General features: G+C 39.0%; 1 non-coding gene across 1 annotated transcript; it reads left to right on the forward strand.

Annotated features, from left to right (window-relative positions):
• Positions 1-6,399: 6,399 nt before the first annotated feature.
• Positions 6,400-6,506, forward strand: LOC123813177. Its single transcript, XR_006784672.1, has one exon. It is a non-coding gene; the product is annotated as a U6 spliceosomal RNA (small nuclear RNA).
• The last annotated feature ends 13,770 nt before the right edge of the window (positions 6,507-20,276 follow it).

Raw genomic sequence — 20,276 nt, forward strand, 5'->3', positions numbered from 1 at the left:
CTAGTGTTCTCTTAAAGAAGTTGTGAGTATGGAATCTCATCTTAGAGAACACATTCCATTAGTTTTTCCAAGGCCTCTATTCTCACACAGTGTCCATTTCTGATCTTATTTGAAAGTACTGTCTCCCTTTTTTGGCTGTAATGTTCAATACCTCTCTTTACAATTGGGATTTGAGCTTTCTAGAGAGGCCTCCTTGAAGGAATCACAGTGCCTATGGATCAAGGTCAGAAGGCTGTATAGCCCTGGGGCTTGCTGATGAATAGATCCCGTGCTTGTAACTCTGACATGTCTTTGTTTTTTTTAATTCATTTTCTTTATTGTAGGAAATGTGGAGATAAATAAAAAGCCTCTGGTCTAAGGCAGCAGACACCTAAATGTGGAACACTCCCATACAGTACAGTAACGGAGGTGTGAAGAGAGCACTGTGGCAGATCGGAGGAGACTGTGTTTAAGAGTCTTCAAGGATCAGGAAATGTTTCCTGAACATACTGATTGTTGCAGTGGGTCTCGGAGGATGAAGAAGAATTGGTCAAGAGGAGAGGACATGCTAGCCAGGCATGTAAAACAAAGCTCAAATGAGAGAAGAACAATTAGGACAGGTGGAGACAGAAGTGAGGAAGGACTCCATAGGGCTGATAGGAAAGAAAGAATAAACAAAGGGGAAATGTAGGCAAGAGCGAAACGGGAAGTAGTAATTGTCTCCACCACTACTGGGCTGCACCCTTGTCTCAAATAACCAGGCTCACTCCTGGGGCAGCCATCATTATGACTACGCCCATCTCACCAGAAGATGCTGACGCTTCAGGAAACAAAGTGACATAGAATATTTACAATATGCCACTAAGAACATAAGGTAAATACAAAAGAAGGAGAAAATGAAAGACACAGGCATTGAAAAAGTTTGGAAGAAAATACATTAAAATAATATTTGCTGTAATTTGTTATCTACGAGTGGTAGGATTATGAATGATTTTAATTTTCTTTTTACTTATCTGGATTTTTCTGCAATGAGCATGAACATTTATGTATAAACTAATGTGCTACTAACTGAGTGATCTTTAATATAAACACATTCTAATAAGAGGGTTTCTACAGTTTAAGTTCATGATCATGGCATCTGGTCTGTATGAAGAGAAGTGAGGGTAAATACTAGGAGTATCTCATTCGTGGGCAGGTTCTGTAGAGATAACATGGATTATGTCCCGTTGTATGTATGTAAATATTGCTGCTACCACCACCGTCCCTCAACCCAAAATGACAGAGGCAAACTGTAGCCATCTTAGTATTTCCTGCCCTGAGCACAAAGCCTGGCCCAAGTAGATACATGTTTAATAAATAATATTTATTTAATGAAGGAATCCTAAGCTTTCTCACCTTAAAATCAGGACTCCTTCTACTATAAGAGTGACACTCATACTTGAACATGCATCAGAGGTATCTGGAAGGATTGTTAAAAACACAGACGTTAGTCGAGTCCAGCCTCCCCCAGAACTTCTAGTTCAGTAGGACTGGGGCAGACTTGAGAACCTGCATTTCTAACAGGTTCCCAGGTAGTACTGATGCTGCTGATCTGAGAACCACCTTACTATAGCATTCTGTTTTCAGAGCTAAAATGACCAAGAATGCTTTTAATTCAGTTCTACAGCTTATTAGTTACATTCCTGTCCAGTACTAGGACTTGTTGAAAGGATTACAAAAGACATACTGCTACTGTTTGGTATCTTTAGAGATCACAGATTAGTCCAGGTTAGCATACAGGAAATGGAAAATAATCTACACAGGCATGTACCGCATAACAACATTTTGGTCAGCAATGGACCACAAATATGACAGTAGTCCCAGAAGATTACAGTGGAGCAGAAAAATTCTTATTTTGCAGCGACATTGTTTGTCATAGTGCAACTAGCTCATCTCACGTGCCTGTGGTGACACTGGTATAAACAAACCGACTGCACTGCCGGTCATATAAATGAACAGCATGTACAATCATGTCCAGTCCATGATACTTGATAATGATCACAAGTGACTGTGTTACTGGTTTATGTATTTACTACACTCTACATTTTATCATTATTTCAGCGCACATTCCTTCTACTTAATCAGTATGCTGTGTTATGCTCGCAGCAGCCTCATACATTTCGGGTTTACTGTTTACCGAGTTTCTTAACTGCATCGTTTTCTCTTGTGCTTGACTTAATCTCATGTTGTTTTACAAATGTAGTGTAGCCTAAGTGTGTAATGTTTACAGAGTCCATAGTGGTGCACAGTAATGCCTGAGGCCTTCACATTCACTCACCATCACTCACGCACCCAGAGGAACTTCCAGTCCTCCAAGCTCCATTCACGGTAAGTGCCATTTTTTATCTTTTATAGTGTATCTTTCATATCTTCTATACTGTGTTTTTACTGTACCTTTTCCATGTTCAAATATACTTAGACACACTAATACTTACCATTGTGCTGTAACTGCCTATAGTGTTGAGCACAGTAACATGCTGTATGAGCTTACAGTCGAGGAGCAACAGGTTCTCCCATGCACCACCTGGGTCTGTGTGAGTGAGTGCACTCTGCAATGTTCACACAGGGACAAAGTCGTCTAATGACTCATTTCGCAGAACGCAGCACTGTCATGAAGGGATACATAGCTGTGGAGTTAAGTAACTGTGTGGTACCGATAAGTTCTATGGGAATTAGAAAGGGACAGAGGGAGATCAATGTCAACTAGACTAGCAAGGAAAAGCTTTATAGAAATTCTAGCTTTGGGACCTGAAAGGATAGCATTAGGATCATTATTGCTATTTAACAGACCAGCCTAAACTTAGCAGCGTAAAAGTACTATTGCTATCTCATGGTTCTATAGGCTGACTCAACTAGGTGGTCCTCTTGGGACCTCTCATGTTGCTTCAGTCAGGTGACAGCTGGGACTGGCATCACCTCAGGCCTCGAAGGGGCTGGTTGTGTAGGATGGCTTCTTCTTTCACCTTCTCTCTGTGGGCTCCCTCTCCAAAAAAGAGTTACCTGCATGCATTACTGAAGTTCAGGGCTTCAAGAGATAGGAAATGGAAAATGCCATTCCTCTTAAAGGCCCCAAATTGGCACAGTGTCACTGTCATCATATTCTGTGGGTGAAATTAGTGACAGGCCAGCTGAGATTCAAAGGCATGGAGGGACAGACCCCATCTCAGTGGGGGGTGGGGGGTGGGGGGGCAGCATGTGCATACAGAGGAGGAGAAACTGATGGCAGCTATCTTTGAAGACGAGCTACCACAGATGAGCAGAGGAAACAATCCACAGAATGACAACACGAGAACCAGGAGAGAACCAAGAAGAGTGCTAAAGGTATATACAAAAAAAAAATCAGAGTACAGCTGACCCTTGAACCATGCGGTTTTGAACTGTGCAGGTCCACTTATACATGGATTTTTCAATTGATCTGCACAGTTCTAACCCGTGTAGTTCAGAGGTCAATTGTATTTGAAACTGAAACAGAGACTAGATCTGATCTGATGAACAAAGGGAATCACTTTAAGTTCTTAGGTAGCAAAGTGGCTTTCACTCACCGAACACAGGCAGATGAATTGTTTGCCTCCCAGGACCTGGGCTAAGGGAGGGCCAACCACCGCAGGTCAGAGCTTAGTGGGAGATGCAGGTTAAGTGAACAGGCAATTACAGTTTGGTGTGATGACTGCTAACAGGTGTAAAGTGGAGGGTGTTATGAGACCATCTAACTCAAATAAGGAGGCAGGAGAGAGAGGGGTGGCTGCCAGTGTTGTTTTAAGAAGATCCCTCTGACAAAAGTCCATGGGCAAGATTAGAGGAGGAAAAGAAAGAAGCCAAGGAGACCAGTTAGAGGGCTGTAGCAATACAGGTGATTGGAGTTAGACATTTTATATCTCCTCCATCTCTAACGAACGAAGATGTAGCTCCGCCAGGGAGTATGCCCAGATCAGGACGGATGTGAAAGTTGTCATACCCTTTAAAGATTTGGTTCTGCCCAATCGATAAAGCCATGTGATAAAACCTATAAAATAACAAGAGGGGGTTGAAATGATGCCAAGACATTATTTCGCACACCCAGGAGATCACATCAAAGGCAGTGGAGTGGAACGTTCCTTCCTTGTGCACCAGAAGCACCTCCTGGACACTAAAGGAAGAACTTACTGTACTCTTCAGAGGCACAGAGGCACTGAGTAACCATTAGCGAGAAACTCTGATTTTGTTGTTCTTGTCCAAATTATATAAGCTCACATCTTTAAGACAAAACCTGCAGTAAGTTGCTTATATGCTGTATACCAAGGGAACAGCAACCGCATACCACATCCCAGAGATCCCTCTCCACCAGAAAGCAGGCTGCACTGGTCCTGCCGCTCGCTTGCTGCCACCACCCTAACAGCATCTGGTGCATTGCCAAGTACACACGAAGACTCACAGAATATATGACTAGCTTGAAGTGTATATGAAATGTTGTACAGATCACAGATGGGGATGGGGCTGAGTATACTCTGAGTACTTAACTTTGCCTCCTGACCTCTGCCGAGGGCTCTAAGTGTACAGTTAGTTAACCGTTTAGAGAAATGGAGGCGCTTCTACCCTACTACCAAGGGCACAAGAATCATTATACCCAGCCCTGGTGTGCAGTACATTGCAATTATTTTTTAAAGGAAAACAGTGACTGTTAAGTCAATCAGATGAGGTGGCAATGTCCTGTTTTCAATCCTTACTGTCTTCAGGTGCCTCTTTTCCTGTCTATTCCTTCCATTCTTTGCTAGTGCTCATTAAAGATCCTTCCCCATGAACAACGTAGGTATGGAGAAGAAGGGAGGGAATTAGGAGGAGTGTTCATTTTCTTCTTACTAGCTGGGCCGTTGCTATCTCCTGTCAGAGTAGAAGAGAAGTGGAGAGAAGACAATTGGGAAAATGGGAAAAGAGAAAAGTGAGGAAGGAGGGGATGACAGCAAGCAAAAGAAGGAGGAGGAGAAGGGGGAGGCAACGCGAGGACCCAGGCACTGAGGGAAGAGCCCTGGCGATCTAAGGCAGGGCACGGGAGAACTAGTAAGAAGGAAGTGAATGGAAACCGTCATAATGGCAGCCAGCCGGGCTGGCCCCAAGGGTTTCCTCTGCTTTCTCTTGCTTTGTCATTTTACAGGTAATACCACCTCTCTGGGAAATAGAATGAAGTTTGGCTTCATCAATTTTAGATATTTAGTTTATGGTTAAATGCTACATCAGTTTTCTATTGCTGCTGTAACAAATCATCATCAACGTCATGGCTTAAAATATCACAAGCTAATTATAGTTCTGGAGGTCGAAAACCCAAAATGGGTCTCACTGGGTTAAAATCAAGGTATCAGAAGGGGTTCCTGAAGGTTCTAGGTGAGAATGTGCTTCTTTGCCTGTTTCAGCTCCCAGAGACCGCCTGCATCCTCTGTCTCATGGCCCCTTTCATTCCTATTCAAAGCCTGTAATGGCAGGATGAGCCCTCACATGGCATCACACTAACTTCGCTTCTGAAGTTCATCTCCTCCTCTGACTCTGGCTCTCTGCCTCCCTATTCCACTGTGATTATATTGGGCCCACTGGATAATCCAGGATAATCTCCCTATCCTAAAGTCGGTTGATTGGCAATCTTATTCCATCTGCAATCTTAATTCCCCTTTGCTTTGTAACCTAATATAAGCATAGGTTCTGGGGATTGGGGTGTGGACATCATGGGAGTGAGAGGTATTCACCACAAACACTGTATAACCTTGCTGAAACTATTTTTCCTAGTATTCTTGAAAACCAAGTACTCTATGTCAGTTACTTGTTTGTTTTTCCTCTTCTGGGTTTGCTGACAACAGAAGTAACAATCCTAACCATCTGTCATTTAAAGAATGGAAGATATGTTGCTTTGACTAAAAAGGTACTTGTAACAATAGCAATACTATGCCCTTCAGCAAAGACAGCCTCTCTTGCAGGGACTACAGCATACTATGAGCACGCAACCTAGCCCTGCCCTCTTCTCACCAATGCTGCAAAGATGCTCTGGGTGGTCATGCATCTTTGCCCTGAAAGACAGCCAAGAGCATCTGACACTCTAATGAAGGGGGAAATACACAGATCCACAGTCCCAGGGAACCCAACTATTTGGGTCCATTTTATAGTTTCCATAGAACTGATGGCTGTCATGCAAAATGACTCCTGGCTATTTATTTGTCAACCCAAGTAATGTAATACAGTTGCTACTGCAATTGCAAACAAGCAAGGAAGAGTTTCCTAGTCTCACACAGGCTAGACTTCAATCAACAAGACTCAGATTGACTATTGTTTTTGACAGTGTTGATAGACAGCACAATTAGGCATGGGCGATAAAGAGTTAAAAATTACCAAAGAATTTTTTTTAAGAAAATAATCCAATTAGTGCTCGCTTTGGCAGCACATACACTAAAATTGGAACAATACAGAGAAGATTAGCATGGCCCCTGCGCGAAGATGACATGCAAATTTGTGAGGTGGTCCATATTTTTTTAAGAACAAGTTGGTATATACAGAATAGACAAAGGGCTGTTAAGAACAGTATAGGAAATAGAGAAGCCAAAGAACTTGTATGCTTGACCCATGGACACAAACTAAGAGAAGGGAGGTTTGCTGGAGGGGATGGGCAGGTACCAGGTGGAGGGGGGCAAAGGGAGAAATATTGGAACAACTGTCATAGTATAATCAATAAAATACATATAAAAAGAAAATAATACATTTATGCTTTTTATCTTTTTCTGAGCCACTTCCTGAACATTCCTTTAAAGTACCAACAGGGCCATTTCTCTGATGACTTTGCTGGGCACTTCAGCTATATTATCTGTGGTCTTCAGAACAACCCCTCATGGTAGTTGTTACAACCAAGGAAATTGAGGATAAATGAGATTAAGAAATTTACCTGAGGTCACACAGCTATTAAATAGCAGAAAAAGGAAATAACCCTCTGGCTACCCGACTCCAAACCTCTTACTTCCTCTTGCACAGAATAACTCACTACTGAATCACCTGCCTATAAGGTAAGTGGTAGCAATGGAAAGACACAGGAGTTCCACTGCCCAAGGACTCAAAGCCAACTCCAGCAACTGACCAGTACTGACTCCCCCAATCTCCTGATTGGTGGCTGGCCTGGAGTACCGTGATGAGTCGGGATAGAACTGTGAGTCCACCCTTGCTTCTGGTGCCTCATCAGTTCTCCACGAAAGATAGCAGGAAGAAATGAAGAAACTAGGCAAACAAGAAGAAACTGAGTAAAGGAGGAAAAAAAAGATAAAAATGAGAGGAATTTGTGTAGGAAGGAGCTGAATTTTGTAGAAGAAAAAGTGCCACATGTTTGCTATGGAAGGACTAGAGCGCTCACTGTGCTGTGAAATTTGGCAATTCCGATTTTCTGTTATTTACTTGCCCTCCTTAGATTTCATCCTCAGGGGAGATACATCTTTGAACTCAAATTCAGTATTTGACCAAACAATTAAAATGTTAATTAAAAACAAACACACCAAACCCTAAATTTTATGGCAATTTTCTTTTGTGAATTAAATTCATTTGTTAGTAAGTTCATTCTTAAAGTTAGATGGTTTCTTTTCTTACCAAGGCTTTACAAGCTTTTATTGGGTTGAAAAAAAAGTTGTTTAGTTTTTTGCATATGCTGGCTCTAGTACCCCACTTAGTTGTCTTCAAGTTCATTCAAAACAATTTTGTTAGATGTATTGTGACAGCTGTCATATCAGCGTGCATTTATAAAAAAACTTATCAAAATTGGTGAATTTTTGTGCAGCCATTTTCAGATTGAAGATAGAAGAAAATATGCAACATTTTTGGCATATTGTGCTTTATTAATTCAAGAAAGGTATTTCAATTGAAATGCAAAAAGATTTGTGCAGTATATGGGGAAGGTGCTGTGGCTGATTGAACGTGTCAAAGTGGCTTGTGAATTTTCTTGGTACTATTGATATTTTGGCCAAATAATTCTTTGCTGTGGGCCTGCCTTATGCATTGGAAGATGTTTAGCAGCACCCGTGGCTTCTACCCACTAGAAGCCAACAGCAGGAGAAAGCCAACATAACTCAAAATATCCAAATCAATAAAGTTATTGGTGAAAATGAAAACTATGTCTTTTATTTTATGGAAAAAACGAAATGGACTTTTTGGCCAACCCAATAGTTTATGGAAAGATGCTATTGTTCATGGAGTTGAATTTTCCTGAGAACTCAGTATTATTTTTTAATCTAAGAATGCATATGCATTGCAATAAGAGACATGCTCTAATATTATGCAAAAGCCTTCCCTAAGGTATGGCAAATCAGAGCGTTTCCCAGGTCTCACACAGTACAGTGCCAACTGTTGCCGGCACCAGTCCTTCTGAGTAAGTATTCTCCCTCATCTAGCTTGTCCCCACAGCAACAAGCATGCTGAGTCACATAGTGATAGTGATGCTGGTTAAATAAACACATGTGCAGTCATGTGCACACATGACCCTTGAACAATGTGGGGGCTAGGGGCACTCATGCCCCATGCAGTCAGAAATCACTTTTGACTCCCCCAAAACTTAAATATTAATAGCTACTACTGACCAGGAGCCCTACCAATAATATAACGATTAACTTATTTTGTATATTTACTATATACTGTATTCTTAACTAAAGCAAGCTAGGAAAAAAAGTTAAAATGATAAGAGAAAACACAATTACAGTATTTTGGGGAAAAAAATCCATGAATATGTGGACACAGTTCAAACCCATGTCATTTAAGGGTCACTGTACATGTACACATTGACTCACAGAACTCCGCAAGCACATTTATTTTCCAAGGCAAAACTACCCTCCTTCTCTAGTCCCCTTTCCTTTAGAAATCCTCCTTTTAGGTTTTCATCTTTAACATTGTTATTAATGTTAATTTTCATTAGATTAGAATCCTGGACAGATGGCCCATAACATGGTGAGGAGCCAGGACAGACTTGAGCACAGTTTTCTACACTATATTTTATCCCTTAAAATGGAACTCTTCATTAGAAAGGAACAAGACTGTCATGACTTGAGTATCAACTTAAGGGTCCTTACCCAAAATAAACTCAAGTAGCCTATAAAAGTGCTTGAAATTTCTACTTACTCCACGGGGTCAACATGAAGGTGGCTAATGCCATCACTCAAGTGAGATTTTTGTGCTAACACATGCATTATTCATACTGACTGTCTAAGCACTCTAAATTGTTTTAAAGTTAGGTAGGTAAGTTCAGAGTTTAGATGATAATAGAGCTCCAGAAGATGTCTGGAGCATATGGAGAGGCCTGGAGGAGGAGGGGGAAGGTGCTGTAGGGGGAGAGAGCCAGAGTGAGCCAGAAGTCCGCATCAGGGCACTGGATGCCGTGGGCAAAAATAATGATAAAGGAAACTAACATTTACAAAAACTACATGCCAGGCAGTGAGCATATACTAACATATGAGATTGAGGAGGAAGGAGAATTTTCCTGTTTATTTACAGTCATTGAAGCTATATTCAAATATATTTTGTCATTTTATTATGTGATTTAAAATGTCCTTTAAAAAGGAAGAAAGAAAAGCAATGGTTCCCTTTCTCTGGGAAAAAGTACTATTCTTCTTGGTTGAAAAACCTGTGGGCTAGAAACAAATTATCTGTGCCTCACATATGCCATACCCACGGAGGGGTAGAACGGGACAACCACTGTGAACTCTCGCTCACAAACGGAGGAAACCAGTCATGCAGCGGTCTCTGGTCCACAGCAAATCCGATGGGCACATGTTGTCAATTCCTTGATTAAGTTTCACTTCTACAGCCTGCAGTGACTCTCATCAACTCTTTGCTCCATCCATGGAGTTATCCTTCCTATTCCATAAAATACTCTGTATTTTAAGGTCAATAGTTTGATGAGCCTGCTTCCTGCCTGCACAGGTTTCGGGGTCTAAAAGCTTTTCATTTTGAAGCCATCTCTGTTCCTTATGGTCCAAGCTAGTAGTATTTTTACAAGTATAATTTTCTTAAAAGCTTTTAAGTTTCTTACCTTATTGATCTTATTAGACTTTACTTCATTAGACAACACAGTCACATCAACAAATCATGTCTACCTGGAGCCCGCTGTAAAGCCCCTGTGGATCAATGCCTTTATCAGCCTGAGACTCCCTTTGTTTAATGGAAAGGATCCTTGAGCTTTTGTTTGTTTGCAAGGATTCAGAAGGCACCACCCTAAATCTTTCTGGGGCCTTAGTCCTTTTATAATTACACGCTTAGCTTCGTCTTTACCCTGAGAAGTTTTTGTGACAGGGTCATGAATTTGACTTTTGTCCTGAGATCTTTTCTTACTTTGGGAATATTTTGCTGGGAGAGACTAATCATCACAAAGAGATTTTATTTTCTAACCCAGCAAGTCCTGACTCCTTTATATTTTCTATAAATTTTGCTTGAAAACAGTAATTTCTTCTAAAGCTCATCATTATTTGTATGTTATGATACATAGCTATGAGAAACCAGATGCAACTTTTACCCTTTAGCCTGAAAAATCTTCAGGCTGATCCAATAGGCATATTTTCCATTTCCACATTATCACAGGCAATAGTTTTATTAACAAGGACTTTTCCTCCAGCTTTAATAATTTCTCCTTCCCTTTACTTAAGCCCTACTGAGAACCTCATGAGCCACTGGACCTCAGCTACTAAACTCTTCAAGGCCCTTCCAACTTATGCCTATAGCTCAGTTCCAAAGACACTATCCTATGTTTTAGGTTTTGTTCTGTTAATATTCCATTTCCAGGTCCCCAAATTGGTTCTGGTTATCTATTGCTATGTAACAAATCACCCAAAGACTTTGGCTTAAAACAACCACCACCATATTATGATCTCTCACAGTTCTGAGGCTTGACTAAACTTAACTAGATGGTTCTTGCTGCGGTGTCTCATGAGTTTGTAGCCAGATGGTAGCTCATGCTGAAATCATCTGAAAGCTTACTCATTAATGCGTATGGCGCCTAGTCTGGGGCAAGGATCCAAATAGATATCTTCCCAAAGAAGACATACAGATGGCCAGGTCCATGAAAAGCTGGTCACCATCACCAATCATAAGAGAGATGCAAATTAAAACCACAGTGAGATATCACCTCATACCTTTTACAATGGCTGTTATCAAAAAGACAAGAAATAAGTTTTGGTGAGGATGTGAAGAAAAGGGAACCCTCATGTACTGTTAGTGGGAATGTAAATTGGTGCAGCCACTATTGAAAATAGTATGAAGGTTCCTCAAAAAATTAAAAATAGAACTATCATATGATTCAGCAATTTCATTTCTAGGTATTTATCTGAAGTAAACAAAAACACTAACTCAAAAAGATATATGCTCCCACCACCTGGTTCACTGTAGCACTATTTACAATAGCCAAGACATGGAAGCAACCTAAGTGTCCATTGATGGATGAATGAATAAAGAATGTGTGATACACACACACACACAGAGGAATATTAATCAGCCATAAAAAAGAATAAACTTGCCACTTACAACAACATGGATGAAACTTAAATGCATTTTGCTAAGTGAAATGTCAGACAGAGAAGGACAAATACTGTATATTCTCACTTACATGTGAAATCTAAAAAGATAAAAACAACAGAAAAACAAATTCACATATACAGAGGACAGATTGATGGCTGCATCACAAGAAAAAATTGTAACAATGTGTGGTGGTGGATGTTAACTGGATTTACTGTGGTTATCATTCTGCAATATATACATACATATATCAAACCATTATGTAGTGTACCTGAAACTAATATGTTATATTCAATTATATCCCAATAACAAAACAGTCAATGCTCCTTACTCTTGTAGGTTACTCATGATCTAGCCCATAACCATACTCCCAGCCTTTGTCTGTACCACCATTCATTCCCTTAACCCCAGATCCTATATAATACCTATGTTAGATAGACTATATGCTCCTGGAAAGTCCATGCCTTTTTGTGTACCTACACCTTCCCCCATGCTATGCTTATATCCAGAAACACCCATCGGTTCATTCGTGTCACAGTGAGAATATGCCTACTCCTCATGTGTTCTGGGCTGACCCCTTGATCATGGGCATGATGGACGCTGACTGCTCAGTAGTTTTTATCCCCATGGGATATTGCTGCACAGACAGATCTATGAAGCACCTGTTTAATTGTTTTCAATGATTTACATACATGCCTATTTCCTCAAATAGAAAAGCTCCCTTTCATCTTGATATCTAATAAATACACAAGTTAACAATTGTTTTTAAAAAATGACTGAGTGAGTGAATGATCCAAGATCTTTCATTTCCTGCCCACATTCCTCTAGGGATGCACCTCTGGCATTCGAGTTGATCTCTCCTTTTTCTACTCTTATGGCTTTTCTATTCCCAGAGCTCCTAAAATTCTGGAAGAAATCAGTCTGTATTCTTTCTAAAACATTTACGGTCCCAGTTTTGTTAAATCATTTTCTTAGCACTTTAAAACTCCATCTATCCCCAAACATGACTTTCCACTTAGCCTAGCCTGACTGCATTCATTTCCTTGTCTCACTCTTTCCAACAGTTTGCACAGTGCACAGGCCACATAAATACCTATAAGGCCACCACCTTAATTTTCTTGCTTATCTTTTCTTACATTAAAAAAATACATAAGACCTGAAATCTCATCACAACCACCTTTATACAGCCAATTGAACATGATTTTTGGAGAAGGGCATTATTTTTACCACACAGAGAAAGACATAAAATTATTCTATTAATTTAAAATAAGAAAAAAAAGACATTATAAAGGAAAAAAGATGGACACCAGATCAAAATGCCAAGAGGTCATTTTGGGACTTGCACGCTAACTTTGGGATGAGGTGTTTTTCTTGGGTGTGTGATTTCCTGGGAGTGATGGAGGACCTTTCTGCTTCTTCAATCCCTGTTTATGGTCTGACTTGCCTATTGGAGAATTCCTAACCTCAGAAATGGTGGCTTTAATTCCTTAAAATAAAATGCTAACAAGAAACTCAATTAACAAGGGAGGGGTCATACTGTAGAATCAAGAAGAGTTTAAGGAAGATTTAGTCAATTCAAGTCTAATGAACTCCATAGGGTTCATGGATAGTCACCAGAGAATACTAAAGGTACTAGTAATTGTAATGTCTACACAACAGTAATTATCTTTAATATTCCTCTAAGACAACTGAAGTCCCAGGATGAAAACAGAAGATGCTCATGTATGTGTCCTGCTAAGCATTGTGTGGTTTTATGTGGGTTGTTACTCTTTCCTTTGGTTCTCTGTCACAGGATCCTTCTTTCTCTTGTTTTGTTTGATTAGTGTTTTTGTGGGGTTTTTTTTTTTTTTTTTTAGTTTTTATCATGGAATATTCCACACAAAGGTAGAATAGTATAAAGAACACCCATATGCCCATCACCCAGGCTCAACAAGTACCAACACTGGGGCACTAGTTCATGTGCACTCCCACCCATGCACATGTCCCCTCCACCCCTATGGATTATTTTGAAGCATTTAGCAAATTCCACACACCATATCCTTTCATTAACAAATTCTTCAGTTTTTTTAAAAAAGATTTATTTATTTTTAGATAGAGGGGCAAGGAGGGAGAAAGAGAGGGAGACAAGCATCAATGTGTGGTCCCCTCTCACATGCCCCCCAACTGTGGACTTGACCTGCAACCCAGGCATGTGCCCTCACCGGGAATCGAACTGGTGACCCCTTGGTTCACAGACACATGCTCAATCCACTGAGCCACACTAGTCAGGGCCTTTAGTTGTTAAAAAAAAAAAACACAACAACAACCATAAGCTCTGATCGACGTGGCTCGGTTGGGCGTTATACTGCAAAAGGAAAGGTCGTTCATTAGGGTGCTTTGAGAGGTAACCAATCAATGTTTTTCTCTCACATCAGTGTTTCTCTCCCTCTTTCTCCCTCCCTTCCCCTTTCTCTGAATAAATAAAATCTCTTTAAAAAACCAATCACAATATCATTATCAAAAATTAACAATTCTTTAACTTCAACTATTCAGGCAGTATTTAAATTACTCCATTGGTCTCATGTATTTTTGCAGTTGGCTTTGATTAAATCAGGATTCAAACAAGTTCTGCACATGGCAATTGACTGCTAAGTTTCTTTAAGTCCATTTTAAGAAAATGAAAACACTAGCTCTAAAAGATATATGCACCCCCATACCCCCACATTCACTGCAGCATTATTTACAATAGCCAAGATACAGAAACAACCTAAGTGTCTACTGATGGATGAATGGAATATGAAATGTGTGTGTATATATATATATAAAATTAAATTTTTAGTCATAAAAATGAATCAACTATCACCATTTGTGACAGCATGGATGAACCTGAGGGCATTTATGCTAAGTGAAATAAGTCAGAGAAAAACAGGTACCCTATGATCTCAGTTATATATGGAATCTTAAACAAACAAAACACCAGAGTTCAAACATACAGACAGCAGGTCAGTGGCTGCCAGGCCGAGTTGGACTGGGGTGGATGGGAGGGAGTCAACAGGTACAAACTTACAGTTATAAATGAGTCATGGAGACTTAAGGTATAGCACAATGACTATAATTAATTAGTTAATAATACATAATACTGTATTACACATTTGAAAGTTGCTAAGAAATTCAATCTCAAAAGCTTCTAGCAAAAAAATGTTTATGCATGTTGATGGATGTTGGCTATAGACTTATTATGGTGACTTCACACTATACACAAATATCAAATCATTACGCTGCACAACTGAAATTAATATAATGGTATATGTCAATTATATCACAATTTGAAAATGAAAAGGCAAAACAGAATGGATTGATTATAGGAGGTGATACCAGAGCTAATAAGATGTAGAGACAGAAATGAGTCATAATGGGTGAGCTATTATTAAGAAAAAAGACGTGGAATAAGGCTGGAAATCTCTAGTGGTCCAATAGGTAATGATTTTAGCCCAGAACATCTCAGTTGTTTCCAAATGTATCAGTTATGGGTACAAAGGAGTCAGATGTTGACAATAGCCATCTCTTCAATATGCCCCTTAATTCACAAAGGTTTTTACTTAAACTATAAAGAAAAAAGTCTGCGTGGATATAGAGGCACTAGAAGAGAACGATTAGAGAATAAAGTACATCCTCTTCATGTTGCCTCTTTAGGCTCTTATGATTTAATGTGACATGATGTTAATAATTATGCATTTCCTCTGTTGTATATACAGTATACCCTTGGACATGGGGGTTAGAGGTGCCGACTCCTACACAGACCAAAATCAGTGTATAACTCTTGACTCGTCTCCTCAAATTTAATTGAAGTTGTTTCTTGGTATCCACAGATACCAAAAATCTGTGGATGCTGAAGTCCTCTATACTAAAATGGCAAAGATCAATGCATACAGCCAACCCTCCCATCTGAGAATTCCCAATGGTGGACAGAAAATACTGTCTTCATCCACAGTTGGTTGAATCCATGGGTGGAAACCTGGGAACAGAAGGCTGATTATATTTTGAAGAACATCATGTATAAATGTACCCCATAGTTCAACCCCATGTTCTTCAAAGGTCAGCTATATATTAGAAAGCCACAGTGAATTATTACTAGAACTATAATTAAAAAACAAAAATGTTTAATCACTATAGGCTCCCCTCTTCTTTTTTCTTGGAATTTTTAAAGATCAGGTCATTTGCCCTGTGGAATTTTCCCATGTGGATTTTGCTAATTGTACCCGGTGGTGATTTAATGTGTTCATCTGTACCCTAAATTTCTTATAAACTGGTATTAGTTCTAGAAGCTTGGAGAGTTCAATGGTTTGAACTTCATGTATGGTGTTCTATACTTCTACTGTATCACCTCAGGAGGAAGAGAATCTCTAGTGGTCCATTTTTGTGACAAATTGATTACTGGGTTCAGGTGTTGTCAGACTGACACATGCACAAAATAGCTCCCCATTGGTATTCCACCTCAGTTTTATCAGCCATTGAGGAAGCTTAGCTTGATTATTTCATTAGCTGTTATAAGATGTCAATATCCTATTTCTATCATGCTGTCTGTATTTTTAAGCTGGAATTTTTCTATGAGAAACTATCCCTCACAACTGTTGTTACCCTGAGATGTAGTTCGTGTAAAGCAGGATGAATGCTTGATCCTCTCTCCCATATTCAGTCCCAGCAAGGCTCCTAGTCAGTTCTCCATGGCTTGTACCAACACAATAATTGGACAATTCTGCTCTAGGGTGGTGCATTCTATGAAGCCAGCTCAACACCATACTTACAGGCCGTCTTCCTCCTTGAAGCTCTTACAATGTTTAGAATGTGCATCATAAAATGTGATGTTTGACTACCTTGTGAAGAAATGTAAAGATTGTGCATAATGCCACTAGTGGTTCTGGAGCAAGGGCTTTAAAGTAGATGCCTCAGTGGAACACAGGTTTGCAAACAACCTAGGTGGCTCACACATGGTGCACGATACATGTTATTATTACAGCAGACAAATTTGTTCTCATTAGAATATTTTTTTAAACTATACATACCCAAACAGCTTACAAATTCTTTTTTTTAAAGATTTTATTTATTCATTTTTAGAGAGGGAAGGGAGGGAGAAAGAGAGAGAGAGAAGTATCAATGTGCGGTTGCTGGGGGCCATGGCCTACAACCCAGGCATGTGCCGACTGGGAATCGAACCTGCGATGCTTTGGTTCGCAGCCCACACTCAATCCACTGAGCTACGCCAGCCAGGGCTAGAATATTTTCCATTAAGGGCAGAGATTTGTTCAGTTTAGTCCACTATGTAGCCCCTGGTTATATAGTAGGTACTCAATATACTTGTTAAATAAAATGGATGGATTTATCTGGAACATGTTTATTCTTTGTTTCATTCACTAAAAAAGAAATTAAAGTCAGATTCTTATTTTCACTGATAACTTACCTAATCTTATTAAATCATGTGTAATTGTTTTTTAAAACAGGAAAATGTATTTCCATTCTTCAATGTTTTTGTTTTTAGTTTAGTCAGCTTTCTGCCATCTATTTGGGTGACATTGAGTTAGTGTTATCACTAGTTAGCCCATGCTGTGTATCTATATAATGCTTTTCTGTTTAATGAGGGCTTTTAAATAGACTGTGTGTAGAATATTAATAGGAACCTTTGAATCTTAATTTTTTCATTAGTTATGTTCTAAGTGCTATGAAACACGCATAATTTAGATCATGCAATTGTGGTTGGTTACTCAACCAGAAAGTAGTTGAGATTCTTCATTCCTAACAGAAAACACAGCATTACAAATATATGACCTAAATTGCCAATGTCTGTGGACAGTTTTTGGTCCCTAATTTACTTCACTTTTCTGTGACATTTGACACTATATGGCCTTTTGAGAAACACTGACCCTCATGATAAACACCCACAATTATAATGGAGCTGATGGAATTTGAAATCTGACTAAAAGCAAATGGTGTTATTTTCAGTGTTGAGTTTGCATAAGGAGAACTAGAAACTCATCCTTTAAAACATCATTGACACATCAACTCATCAACACAGAACATCTTAGGTTTGTTCATAATTTAATACAATTATAAGATAAAATTTGTACTGTTGGGTGTCAGTGGTGCAGCTTAAAAGGATCCTGTTCACTTCAGCAGCCAGAAATCTGTGTAGGAACAATTCCATTACATCTCAGCAAAACAGCTCTTTTAAAGAAAGGTAGCTAAAATGGAAACTTAACCAAATACATATATATGTGTGTATATATATACAACTCTCAACTTAAGATATAAAAGCATACTATCTATATTCCATGTGGAAGTAGTCGTACTTCTGTTGAATTCAGATACCACCCCAGCATATTAGTAGCATATAAAGCAAATTTAAAATGTAAGCTACCCAGAGTATCACTATCAAGTACAATTGTATTGCTCATCTCCAAGATCTCAATTCCACTTTTAGAATGACTCCTGGAGGTTACAAACATCAAGATAGCTCTCCAAGCTCCATGTCTAAGTGCTCCAAACGTCTCTCCCCTCAGCTTTCACCCACTTTTCCTGCCAGGTTTCAAAGGTGAAGTAGGTCACTGCTTTCTTTATCAGCCCACATTATGCTTCTTAAGCACTTCATGTTATACCGTTTGTGTGTTCCTGTGGGGCAGTAACCTAACTATACAATTATTGCTTTTCCCATGGTACCTAACGGTAATAATGCAACAAAAACACCTAATGAACTGCATTAATCGTTTGGATGATTTTAACATTTTTGCCACAATTACCTACATATCAATGGCACCTATGGCTGTTTAGGTTTTATGATAATGGAAACAATTCTTCTCTTGGGTATTACCGATCTGTCCTAACTCACTTTTGAAGACAACTGTCCTATTTTCCTTTTGTTGCAGAAAATTATAGAGAAGTATTCACTGGGGGAAGTAAAGTAACATTACCTCTTGTGTCAGATTTCTGTACTATGGAGGGGTGAGGTGTACTAAACAATAGGTGGAGAGAATGCAGTTATGAAGAAATCTCACAGCTTTCTTGGCTCTGCTGTCATGTTCCTCTGGCAAGAATTCTTTGGGGGCTACTCTGTAAGACACAGTACACATATGTCCTGCATACATCCTTTCTGGTCCGTCTTGCCTACCTGCCAAAAGGTAATTTTATTTTTAAAACAGTGTACATGTATGTACACATATGTAATTAACAATTAGGAACCCTCACTTTGAGGCATGAACAAAACTGTTCCCTAAGAATATTCTACAGGTGGCCCGTACAGAGTAACATCTATATTTCCAATAATTGCGGGTGACATTCATTAAAATGTCATTAGCATAACCCAGTTTCCCTTTGGTCTGGTATTTATTGAGAAGGGGATCCAAAATCCTGCAGTATTCTTTCCCATTAATGGCCTTTTGCTAATATAAATTACTTAAATGCTTGACAACAGTTCTTTAACACAGAAAGTTAACTGTGCCAAATCAATGTCAAAAATACCAAGATTGGAAAGTTGTACTTTTGGGACCAATTCATCTTATAGCAAATTGTCAATGGTAAAAATGTTCAGTAGGTAATTTTCACTAGTGTGTAATGTAAAAGTGAAAGGCTGATACATTTTCAGATTGGAGATTAAAGCAGAAATAGAATTACAGTACCAAAAACAAGCTGGCAGTAGCAGTGATTTTTTATAACTCAGGAAACAGTAACATGGAAGTACCTTACATCTAACAACTCAAAAGTGTTCCTACTACGTGGGCAATACAGTTTTGGGTAATTTTTACTTTAAAAGCCAAGTGTAAAATTATGCATACTTTATCTGTATAGTAGTTTCCTATCTACTGATCCATTAATGTAGGTTTATTGGCATAATCTATAATACTCTGAGGTACAGAATAACAACTGTTGATCCTCTCTAAAATGTTAAACTGTAGTGGGAAAGATGATAATCTCTGTTGGATGAGGATTACCTTAACTGGCCAAATATTTTGGAAGACAAAAGTTATTAGAGTTCAATTAAAATTTGAGGATTATTTCTCCATAAATCTTCTTGCCAAAAAGATCTGAAATACCACCCTGAGATTTTCATCATTTGTAAGAACTGGCACTTAATAAAGTCCTGAATCTACTTTGCTCTTTTATATCCATAAACGCAAGCGCACAGAGCCAACATTCAAGTATTTCCTACATTTTAAGATTCAACATAAGGGTCTTCTTCCCTGTCCTTCCCACAATAAGGCAGCTCCATCCAGATGAGACAGAGTAAGATAATGGCTCAAAGCTCAACTAAACCAAACCAAATCAAGGCACACTTATTAGATCACTTTTGAGTTACAAAAGTGTCAGACTCCTATTGAAGGGGATGGAAAGGATTCAGTTAGTTTTTAAAGTTACTGAGTGATAGCTTTTCTTATAGTTATAGTTGAAAGTTTTTCTTTTTATAATATATGTGCCTTCTTAGTAGAGGACTGCCTTTTTCAATTAGGCATCAAAAATTAAACCATGTAAAGTTATTTGTGAGTACATTACATTTAAAGCTATATAGTCTACCCAAATCAAAACCGGGTCAGTTCCAGTACTAAAATTTACAACCAATGTATCTCAATGAAATTAAAATTTAAGAAATACAATTTTCTTCTTCTCCACCCAGACTCCAGAGTATTTAAAACATCAAGTAATTTAATTAGGTCTCCAAATTAAATTTTCTTTATAAAAATTGTATCTTCCTATTTGGAGTAGTGGTACCCCAGGAATCAAAATGGGCATTAATTGGATTTTAAGCC

This window comes from Phyllostomus hastatus, unplaced genomic scaffold, assembly GCF_019186645.2.
Source record: "Phyllostomus hastatus isolate PE091 unplaced genomic scaffold, TTU_PhHast_1.1 phas_scaffold_93, whole genome shotgun sequence".
NCBI classification, from domain to species: Eukaryota; Metazoa; Chordata; class Mammalia; order Chiroptera; family Phyllostomidae; genus Phyllostomus; species Phyllostomus hastatus.